Source organism: Xenopus laevis, chromosome 4L, assembly GCF_017654675.1.
Source record: "Xenopus laevis strain J_2021 chromosome 4L, Xenopus_laevis_v10.1, whole genome shotgun sequence".
NCBI lineage: Eukaryota > Metazoa > Chordata > Amphibia > Anura > Pipidae > Xenopus > Xenopus laevis.
In genome coordinates, this window is record NC_054377.1 from 69,497,012 (window position 1) to 69,507,190 (window position 10,179).

The window sequence follows — 10,179 nt, forward strand, 5'->3', positions numbered from 1 at the left end:
CAAATTCATTCGATCAGTATGGTTCAAGATGGAAACTTTGAGGTCAGTCATTCGAGCAATGGACCAGGGGCAGCTAATGATGTCCTTAGACATCAAGGATGCATATCTCCATGTCTGAAGATGGCCGCCTCATCACTGTTACCTTCAACATGGAAAGGGAGATCACTATCTCGACCCCTCTTTGTTGCAACCCACAAGGGCGGTATTACTTTTTTTTTGCTCAAGAAGGTTTTTATTGAAAAGCAAGTAAACAGATACAATACACGGGTAAACATTCCATGTTCTTACATACATAGACACAGGTTATCACGTCAGGTGAATTACAACGAGGATAGAATTGTGATATACAAGAAAAGCTACACACTAGGTAGTAACTCCCTCCTGTGCCCTGAGCCAGGAGCCCCAAATTACTTCATATTTAAGAAGATTGACATTTTTTCTACATATAATTTGTTCTGTATTATGTAAATCTTGAACAGATTTATACCATTGTTCAAATGTCGGAGGGTCAGAGCTTTTCCAACGGCAGGTAATACCCTTTCTGGCTAGGAATAAGACTCTTTGTAGGTATAGCTGCTTATCAGAAGGGATATCATGGGTAGACATTATCCCTAGAAGGCACACCTTAGGATCTTTGGGTACGGGGAGTCCAATCTGTTGGGACAGAGTGTTCAATATTGTGGACCAGTAGTGAACCAGGTGGGTACAGTCCCACATCGTATGCAAGAAAGTGCCTTGGTGTAGGTTGCAACGGTTGCAGAGAGGGGATATGCTCGGATTGATTAAATGCAATCTAGTTTTAGTATAGTACGCCCTATGCAATATGTAGAGTTGTATTAACCTGTACTTGTAGTTGAGGGAGACTAGTGAGGGTACCTTTAGGGCCTGGGCCCATTGGGCGTCAGAAAGATAAACCAGGTCATGGTCCCATTTATCCTGTGCTTTGATCATATAGTGTTCTGCCCTATGTTTTTGCGTAACCTTGTATAGTTTGGACACTAGCCCTTTGTGGGTAGTAGCTGCTACAGCTTTGGCCAGTGGGGAACTGTCAACTTGGATAGGCTTGGTTTTATTATGCTTGGTCAGTGCTGAACAGATGGCTCTGTATGCCAGCCACTGTGAATTAGGAAGGAGGTGTTCGGTTTTCAAAGTCCTAAAAGGGACTGGGCTGCCCTCATCCCATATCTTGCCTATAGCAGTCAGACCCCCAGTTTCCCAAACCTTGTGGAGTACAACCTGGCGCATCGTTGGAAAAGACGGATTATTCGTAATTGGGGTGTGGGGATGCATGGAACAAAATTCAATCTGCCGATGTGCTATGGTCCAGACTTTCCTTTGCAGTGTGAGTAAGGGATGTATTTGTGCGTGTCCCCTTGGCGAACCACTGGCTAGTAAGCCCTGGAAGGGCGTCTCGTATTGTGGGGTAACAGTGGACCATAGATGCAGGAGGCTCTCATCTGCTATGTGGGGTAGCATTTGCCTGCAGTGGGCTAACTGGGCTGAGATATAATACTGGAACATGTCTGGAAGTGCTATTCCTCCTGCCTGTTGTGGGAGTCTTAAGATTTCAAAGGAGAGTCTGCTACGGCCGGTCCCCCATATAAAGTTTCTAAGAGTATTATTGAGAGCTGTAAAGAATCTTTGTCAATCCAGATCGGGGAATGCCAGAGGGGATATTGAATTTTTGGGGTAACTAGCATTTTAATCAATTGTATGCGGCCCATTGGTCCTAGTGGGAGCTTGGCCCATAGATCAGTCTTGGTTTTTGCCCAGGTGAGCATAGGTTCCACATTGTGTAAGTAGTAGTGTTCCACCGGTAGGACAACCTGTATCCCTAAGTAAGTAAACTTGTTCACCAACTGCAGTGGGCAGTGCGTGAGGTTTTCAGAGTCTGTCAGTGGGTCTAGTAGGAATAGCACCGATTTTGTGGGGCTAACACATAGTCCTGACAGAGCAGGACTAGTTCCCTGTAGAAGGATACAAGTATGCTTTCTATTTCTAGTGGATCAGTTTTGAGCTGCCCAGCCGTGTCTTGAAGGGCTGTTATAGGGTCAGGACCCCCCTGGTGTTTGGCCATGTATGCAAGCATTTTACCAGCTTTCTCTCCGTGTTCAAAGACGTTTATCTTTGAGAAAAGATGTTTACGGTGCGCCCTTTCCCACATGTGTTGTGCGTATTGCTCCTGCAATTGTTTTAGGGCCTGCAGGTTAGAATCTGATGGATTTTGGCTTGCCTCCCAATCCGCCCCAGCCACTTTAGCTTCAAGCATGTCTGTGGCAGCCCTGGATCTTTGCTTGTGGCAGACAATCTGAGCATTAAGGACCCCTCTAAGATATGCCTTGAGTGCTTCCCAGAGTGTAAGTGTGTCAGTGGAGCCAAGGTTGGCGTCTAGAAAGGTATTGATTGCGTCGTCCAGGTCCTGCTGATTATTAAGTACACTAAACCAAATCGGATTGAAGGACCATCTCGCCCGGGTTGGGGGCTGTGATAGATTGAGTGGGGTGAGCAGAGGGGCGTGATCCGATATGCCCCGGGGTAAATACCTAGACGTACCTGCTCTAGTAGCAAATGCCGCTGTGGTGAACAGCATATCAAGTCTACAGAGTACACTGTGGGATGTGGAATAGCATGAGTACTGGAGAATATTTGGGTGTTGACACCTCCACAGGTCCAAGAGACCGAGCTCCTGCATAAGAGGCTTTAAGTTGGAGTACCCCTCCGGACCTTGGGAACCTGCCCGCCTCACTCTGTCTATTTTGGGATTCATGACCGTGTTGAAATCCCCTGCACAAATAGGGGTGGCCCGGGGGAAGTCTACTTGGTACTTGGCCCATTCTTTGATACAGGTGTCTGCATACGTGGGTGGGATGTAGAAGTTTGCCAGTAACAGCTCAGTTTGGCCCACCAAGCAATGGAGGAACAGGTATCGCCCTTTTACATCTGAACGTAAATGAAGCAATGGGGACTTTTTTGTGGACTAGTATAGAAACCTTCGATGAGTGATTAGAATAGGTGGAGTGGTACGCCCATCCCACCCACGGACGTCGGAGCGCCAACGTTTTACTCCCAGTTAGGTGGGTTTCCTGTAGCAGGGCAATATGGGCACTATTCTGCTTCAAAAAGTCTAACACTAGTTTCCTTTTTATGGGGTTATTTATACCCCTGACATTCCAAGAGTATGTTAACTGCCATGGAGTCGTTTGAGCTTAACTATCACCCCGGGGTGTCTCACGACCCTAATCCCCGGCTTGGTATTGTCTACCCGCAACATATCAGTGTATCCCCGTCTTGAGCATTTGACATTTACAACATTTATAACACATCATTTATGAATTACCCAACAACCCCTTCCCTCCCTTTCCACCATTAAACGCAGGCAGAACTTATATCCCATACAAAAAACCAAAGAGTTTCTAAATGCGTTGTTCAGACAACGCTGGGGGGGTGTAGGGCCTACTTGGGCCTAGAAGAGCCGAGAGGTGGGTGCTAAAACTCAGGTCGCCCTCTCTCCTCTCTCCCGGGGCCAGCGGTAGCGCCATGATGAGGATCTGTACCCCTTAGTCTACGGAGATTAGTGTCTTGTGGGACCCCCTGCAAAATAGAAAAAAGGCCATATACAACCTGCCCATGGTGTCGAGTTGTGTCCTGTGTCCATAGTCCAGCGTAACCGGGCGGTACTGTAGTGGTGGTGCGGAGGGGCGTAGATGGTTGAGGAGAATCCGGGACCATCCTCGTGGCAGGGGGCCAGAAACGGGACATGAAGGGTCCAGGTGGGACGGCAAAAAAAAAGGAGATAAAAAAAAAAAAGAAAGCCAACAGGATAGTGGGGTAAAAAATAAAAATTAAAATAGGAAAAAAAGGCCAAAAAAGTGAAGAACAAGGTGCTGAACCAACGGTGCTGTGGAGCTGTCACGATGCCCGTCTGTGAGGATCCCTCATCCCCTCATCCGTGGGTTGTCTCAGGGCTTGGCGTTGCGGGAGTCGAGCCAGTCGTTCAGATCCTTGGGTGTGATAAAGAAGTGGTTGGAGCCTTCAGCGGTAACTCGGAGCCTCGCCGGGTACATCATGGCGTACTGCAGGTTTTCTGCTCTCAGCCTCCGCTTGGCATCCTGGAATTTGGCCCTCATCTTCTGAACTTCCGATGAGAAGTCTGCATAGATAGAGATCCTGGAGTCCTGGTAGTGTAGGGTGCCTAATAATGGAGAGATCGAGCCTAATCTCATCTGTTTTTGTGTTGATTAATGCAGTGCAGGCCTCCTTCGTACTCTTGATCTCCGTTATAATATCAAAGAGGGTCGGCTGTTGCACTTGCTCTTGGTCCAGCTCGTCATCCTCGTGGTTAGAGGTTCCGACGCCATCTTGGTTTGCTTTACCATCCCGAGCGTATTTTTCCAGGCGAGTTGCAGCCTCAGAGGCGCACTTTTGGGCCCGGTTCTGACCCATGAGTAGTCTCTGCGGTAAGGACTCCCAGTTGGGGTACTGGTGGTCCGTGTTTGCGGGTTTGCGTCAGGGGATTTGTGCTATGGATTTTTCTAATACACTTGGATTTTTGCATTTAGAATACTGAGTGCTGTGTCTTTTTCATCGTTTTTATTAGGTTTTCCAAAGCATAAAAGATTTTCAATTTAACAGTTCATATTAACCATCATATCATGAAAGTATATGCAGCTTACAACGCAAAGAAATAAAACACTTCTATAAATATAAGCACAATTACTTCATTGTACAAGGGTGATAATCAACTAAACCAATAAAGTAATAATAAATAAATCTGACCAACATTAAAGTAAACCTCGCATGGTGGAAATACGAAATCGAAAAGCTTTATAAAGAGCCACTAAAGCGGCCCAAAAAGTAAAATAAATTAACTAAACCTGTAACAGCTCCAAAATTCAATTAATAACTGATTTAATTGAATTTATGGAAGGGGAAAACTCTAAAATCTAGAACAGAAATAGGGCCTTTTTTGTAGCCGCCATAAAACGGTAAATTAAGTTCGAGATCAAATTAGGGTTAGATTTACAATGTTTTCTCAATGTAAAAGATGGAGAAGCAATGTTTAAAAGGGCATACACTGGGGATAGAACTAAATTTAATTTAATCTTCTAGCAAAGTCTATTATTTGTTGTCATACTAAGGTAATATGAGGACAACTCCAAAGGTAATGGAAGAGGTCTACTTTTTCCTGTTTGCATTTGGGGCAAAACAATAATTGACCCAAGTCATTATCTGAATGATAAAGCTTCCCATAAGCAAGATGGATTAGTTATAAAGTGTTGAGCTCTCCAGACCTCCGAAACATCATAAGTTCAGACCTGTGAAAATGATACCCCAGACAGAAACCAAAAATCTTGGCCTGGAGGGAACGATTTAGCAGCTTGCCTTGGCCTTTATATGGCTACCTTAACTGGAATAACAAGGCTGAAACAATTATAGAATCAGTATCAGCACTGTTTCAATCAGCACAGGCAAAGGAGTTCTAGACAAACAAATCTAGAATTGTCTAAAGACAGAAATCCACCAATTCATTAAATGACCCAATACTGACCACCATGTGCTGACCCTCAGGGGTTTCCACCTTTGGGAGGTGGTGGAAAATGGTGGTAACCAGACTATCTCAGTTTCATATTGAAGTGGTTAGATTGTCACGAGAGGTCTTGTATAGATTCATGAGAGGAGGGGGTTATTCTTCCACTGTACAGAGCCCACTGGGATACCAGAAAAACTCCTAGTGGGCCCAGGTGTCAGTGGCCCCTCATGCTGCTAAACATTTGGCCTATTTCATGGCCATTCCCTATTTCTATGAGAAGGCTAAATAGATGGAATAATAGATTAAAGTATGTAGAGAAAAGAGACTAGGAGAATAGAGGTTGAGGAAGGAGTGAAAGAATAATAGTACTGAGAGTGGGACCCTGATCTAAGGTTTTTTAGTGGGCCCTTGGTCTAAGGTTTTTGGGTTGACCCCTGATGTCCCAGTTTGACACTGTACAGAGCACTGGTGAAAGGCCCCATCTAGAATATGCCATACAGTTTCGGTCTCTAGTGCCAAAACAAGACATTATTGTATTGTATTCCGTGGCATCATGTCTGATATTTGGCATTATTTACTTAACATATTACATATTACTATAACATCTGCTGAGTGTGCACTGTCTTGTCCTGTCCCTGCACTGTGCTGACCTGTCTTGCAGGAGTTGCATATTTTTGCACTTGCGCTTTTTGTCTGTTGTCCGCTACACCTATGTTGTGTTGTGTAGCACCATGGTCCTAGAGGAACGTTGTTTAGCTTCACTGTGTACTGTACAAACGTATATGGATGAAATGACAATAAACTCACTCTTGACTCTCTTGACTTGACTGGAAAGGGTACAGAGAAGGGCAACTAAGCTGGTAAAAGGTATGGAAAGTCTTATCTATGAGGAAAGACTGGCCAAATTAGAGATGTTCACGCTGGAGAAGAGGCGCTTAAGGGGTGATATGATAACTATGTCTAAATATATAAGGGGATCATATAATAATCTCTCTAATGATTTATTTACCAGTAGGTCCTTCCAGCTGGCAAGAGGGCACCCATTCTTATTAGAAGAAAGGAGGTTCTGTCTAAATATTCAGCAGGGGTTCTTTACAGTGAGAGCTGTGAAGATGTGGAATTCTCTCCCTGAATTCTCTCCCTGAATTGTACAGGCTGATACATTAGATAGCTTTAAGAAGGGGTTGGATGGCTTTTTAGCAAGTGAGGGAATACAAGGTTATGGTAGATAGCTCATAGTCCAAGTTGATCCAGGGACTAGTCTGATTGCCACTTTGGAGTCAGAAAGGATTTTTCCCCCTGAGGCAAATTGGAGAGGCTTCAGATGGGGGTTTTGCCTTTCTCTGGATCAACTAGCAGTTAGGCAGGTTAAAATAGAGTTAAAAGGTTGAACTTGATGGAAGTGTGTCTTTTTTCAACCTAATTTACTATGTTACATAGATTAGGGGGATTTATAACAAGGGGAAGAAATAAAGAGCACTACCTCATGCTGGATACTATTGTTTATATAAAAAAGCTGCTGTGTAGCAATGGGGCAGCCATTCAAAGGAGAAAAGGCTCAGGTTACACAGCAGATAACAGATAAGCTCTGTAGAACATAATGGTGTTATCTGTTTTCCACTATTTAACCTGTGCCATATAAGCTTTTTCAATCTCCACCATTGCTACACAGCAGCTTGTTTATATGAACTATAGTAGTGTTTCTGAAGCAAACACATCAGTTTTACCAGTGCAGGGCAATACTACATGATATTTTCATTTTCTAAATTACAGCAACCACTAAGACATTTGCTATTAAACAGTGACCAGTAAGAGGTAACTGCTGATTAGTTGCTACAGGTTACTGCTCCTGGGCAAATGATGTGCCTTTTTATTACATTATAATAAATATATGATATGCTCGCTCTTTAACCAGTATTTTACTAAGAACTGAGTATCTCAACTTGCTTGCCTCTCTGATTACAAGCATATATATACAACAAAATGTATTTAGAATTATATTTAAGCGAAGCATTGTCTGTTTAACCCTAACATATTGTCGATGTTATACTGTATGTTTATTGCTTTTGAGATTTACTGTATACAGAGGTAGTATGAATTGGTGTCTAATCGCTTGTTTAGCTAATCATATAGAGTATGTAAGTCTGTAACCGGTACAGATTGTTACTGGTCACGCTTTCTTTGTGTATATGGCATCTAAAAATATCAGAGCACTGTGAAAGATCATCGGATAGCATGTACATATTTTAAATAGTGTTACCTAAGAACTGTAGACCTTAAGTTACCCTGTGTTTATAGTGTCTCAAATGATCTTTTGCATTTAACGCAGACTGCTGTGCGTGTTAGAGCAGGTTGGGACAGCCATATTGAGACACTGTTAAATATGTACAGGACTGTTTGCTGCTCGTATTATGCTGCAGTCTAACTAATGCCAGGAACCATTTTTAAAGGGATACTGTCATTATTTTGCCCCCTCCCAGCTCCCAATCCATTTTAAATGACATTACATTTCTATGGAAACTTTAAAGGGAAATTATATTCACGTTTTTGAACATTAGCTGGAGGGATTGAGCCTGTGCTCATCATTGCATGTTGTTTTAATTAAGAAATACCTATGTGTTTTGTTATTTCTTGCAATGAACAATACAAAGAAAATTTAAGCAGTGACTTCTGCAAACAGCGACTTGCCAAAAACTAGAAGTGCAAACTTTTTCTTGGTTGTGGCAAGTCACTGTTTGCAGAAGAGATATTAAGGAATCAAAGGAAAAGAGGCCCTTATTTTGTGGTTACAATTGCCCTCAAAAGTAAACCACACTCTAAAATTAATATTAGATACTATAATGAAGGTTGTTCAATTCATTGGCCTTTTACAGCAAAAAATTCCTGGTATAAAATTAGGTGTATTAGCTTGTGTATAGATTAATTATTGTTTCATGAAATGAAAAAGGAATTTCATAAATGTAGTCCATGACTTAATAAATCAGCTGTGTACAAATAAATAAATTCAAAGTGACATGTGCTTACAATTTTACCACAGTGACTTCATTCTTGGTGGGTTAAAAACCAAATTCCATAAAAACAATTACTGTGTTTCAATCAACCACAATTAATTACATGTGTGCATAAATAAGTGACACATGCTTATTTACAAAATTAGTTGTGCTCCAATTATTTATCCTAACTTGTTATGGATCAGCAATAGATTCTCTATTCTCGCTGGTGCAATAAGTTCAGTATATAAAATATGGCATTTTAGCCACATTCATTTTTAGGGTTTGGTTCTCCTTTAAGAATGGCTTGGATGATTTCTTGGATAGACATAATATCAAAGGCTATTGTGATACTAAACTCTATAGTTAGTATAGATATGGGTATATAGAATTTATCTGAGAGTATTGTATGGATGCTGGGGTTTTTTTATTTGTATGGGTTGAACTTGATGGACTTTGTCTTTTTAAACCCAATTTAAATATGTAACCATGTAACTATGTTAGTGCAGGAAAAGCAAGCAGAAAAGGGACACACATATATATCCTAGTAAGAGGGAATGCATTAAAAGCACGATCTTAAAAAAAAGAACACAAACCTGAGCAGTGTGGGAGAGGAGATTTTCTGAAAGAGGAGGATAATGGAAAATGTCCATGTGGATAATAAACTTGGCTGTAGCAAGCATTGCAAGTCTGCAGCTTCAAGGGCAAACTGTAGTAAAAGAGGCATAGATTGGTGGGATGAGGAGATTATTCATCTGCTATACAGAGCGCTAGTAAGGCCCCATCTAGAATATGCAGTTTTGGTCTCCAGCACAGGACATTATTGAATTTGAGAGGGTCCAGAGAAGGGCAACTAAGCTGGTAAAAGGTGATATGGAAAATCTTAGCTATGAGGAAAGACTGGCCAAGTTGGGGTTGTTCATGCTGGAGAAGAGACACTTAAGGGGGTATATGATAACTATGTCTAAATATATAAGGGGGAGGGGATCATATAATTATCTCTCTAATGCTTTATTTACAAGTCAGCCCTTTTAGCTGATATGAGGGCACCCATTCCAATTAGAAGAAAAGAGGTTCTGTCTTATTATTTGGAAGGGGTTTTTTTTACAGTGAGAGCTGTGAAGATGTGGAATTATCTCCCTGAATCAGCTATACAGGCTGATACATTAGATAGCTTTAAGAAAGGATTGGATGGCTTTTTAGCAGTGAGAGAATACAGGGTTATGGGAGATAGTTCATAGTTCAGAAGTTATTGTTTTCCTTCAACTGGATCAACTAGCAGGTTTTATATAGACTTAAAAGGTTGAACTTGATGGATTGGTGTATTTTTCCAACCTAACTAACTATGTTAGTATGGCTACAAACTGCTGTGTAGCCACTGGGACAGCCATTCAGCTGAAAAAAAGGAGAAAAGGCAGATACCAGTTCAGCTTTTAAATATAATACAGTGTTATAAGAATGATAATACAATAATAATAAATAATAATATAGTTTTGTCACACATGGGAAGTATAATTTATACATAACTGGGATATGGTAGGCTAGCTTTTAATTGCATCTGGGGTTTTTTGGGTGGTAATTCTCCTGATGAGGACTGTTGAGAAATGAGTCAAATGAGCAGCAATTTATACTGAATTAAATACACATGTAGGATCTTTT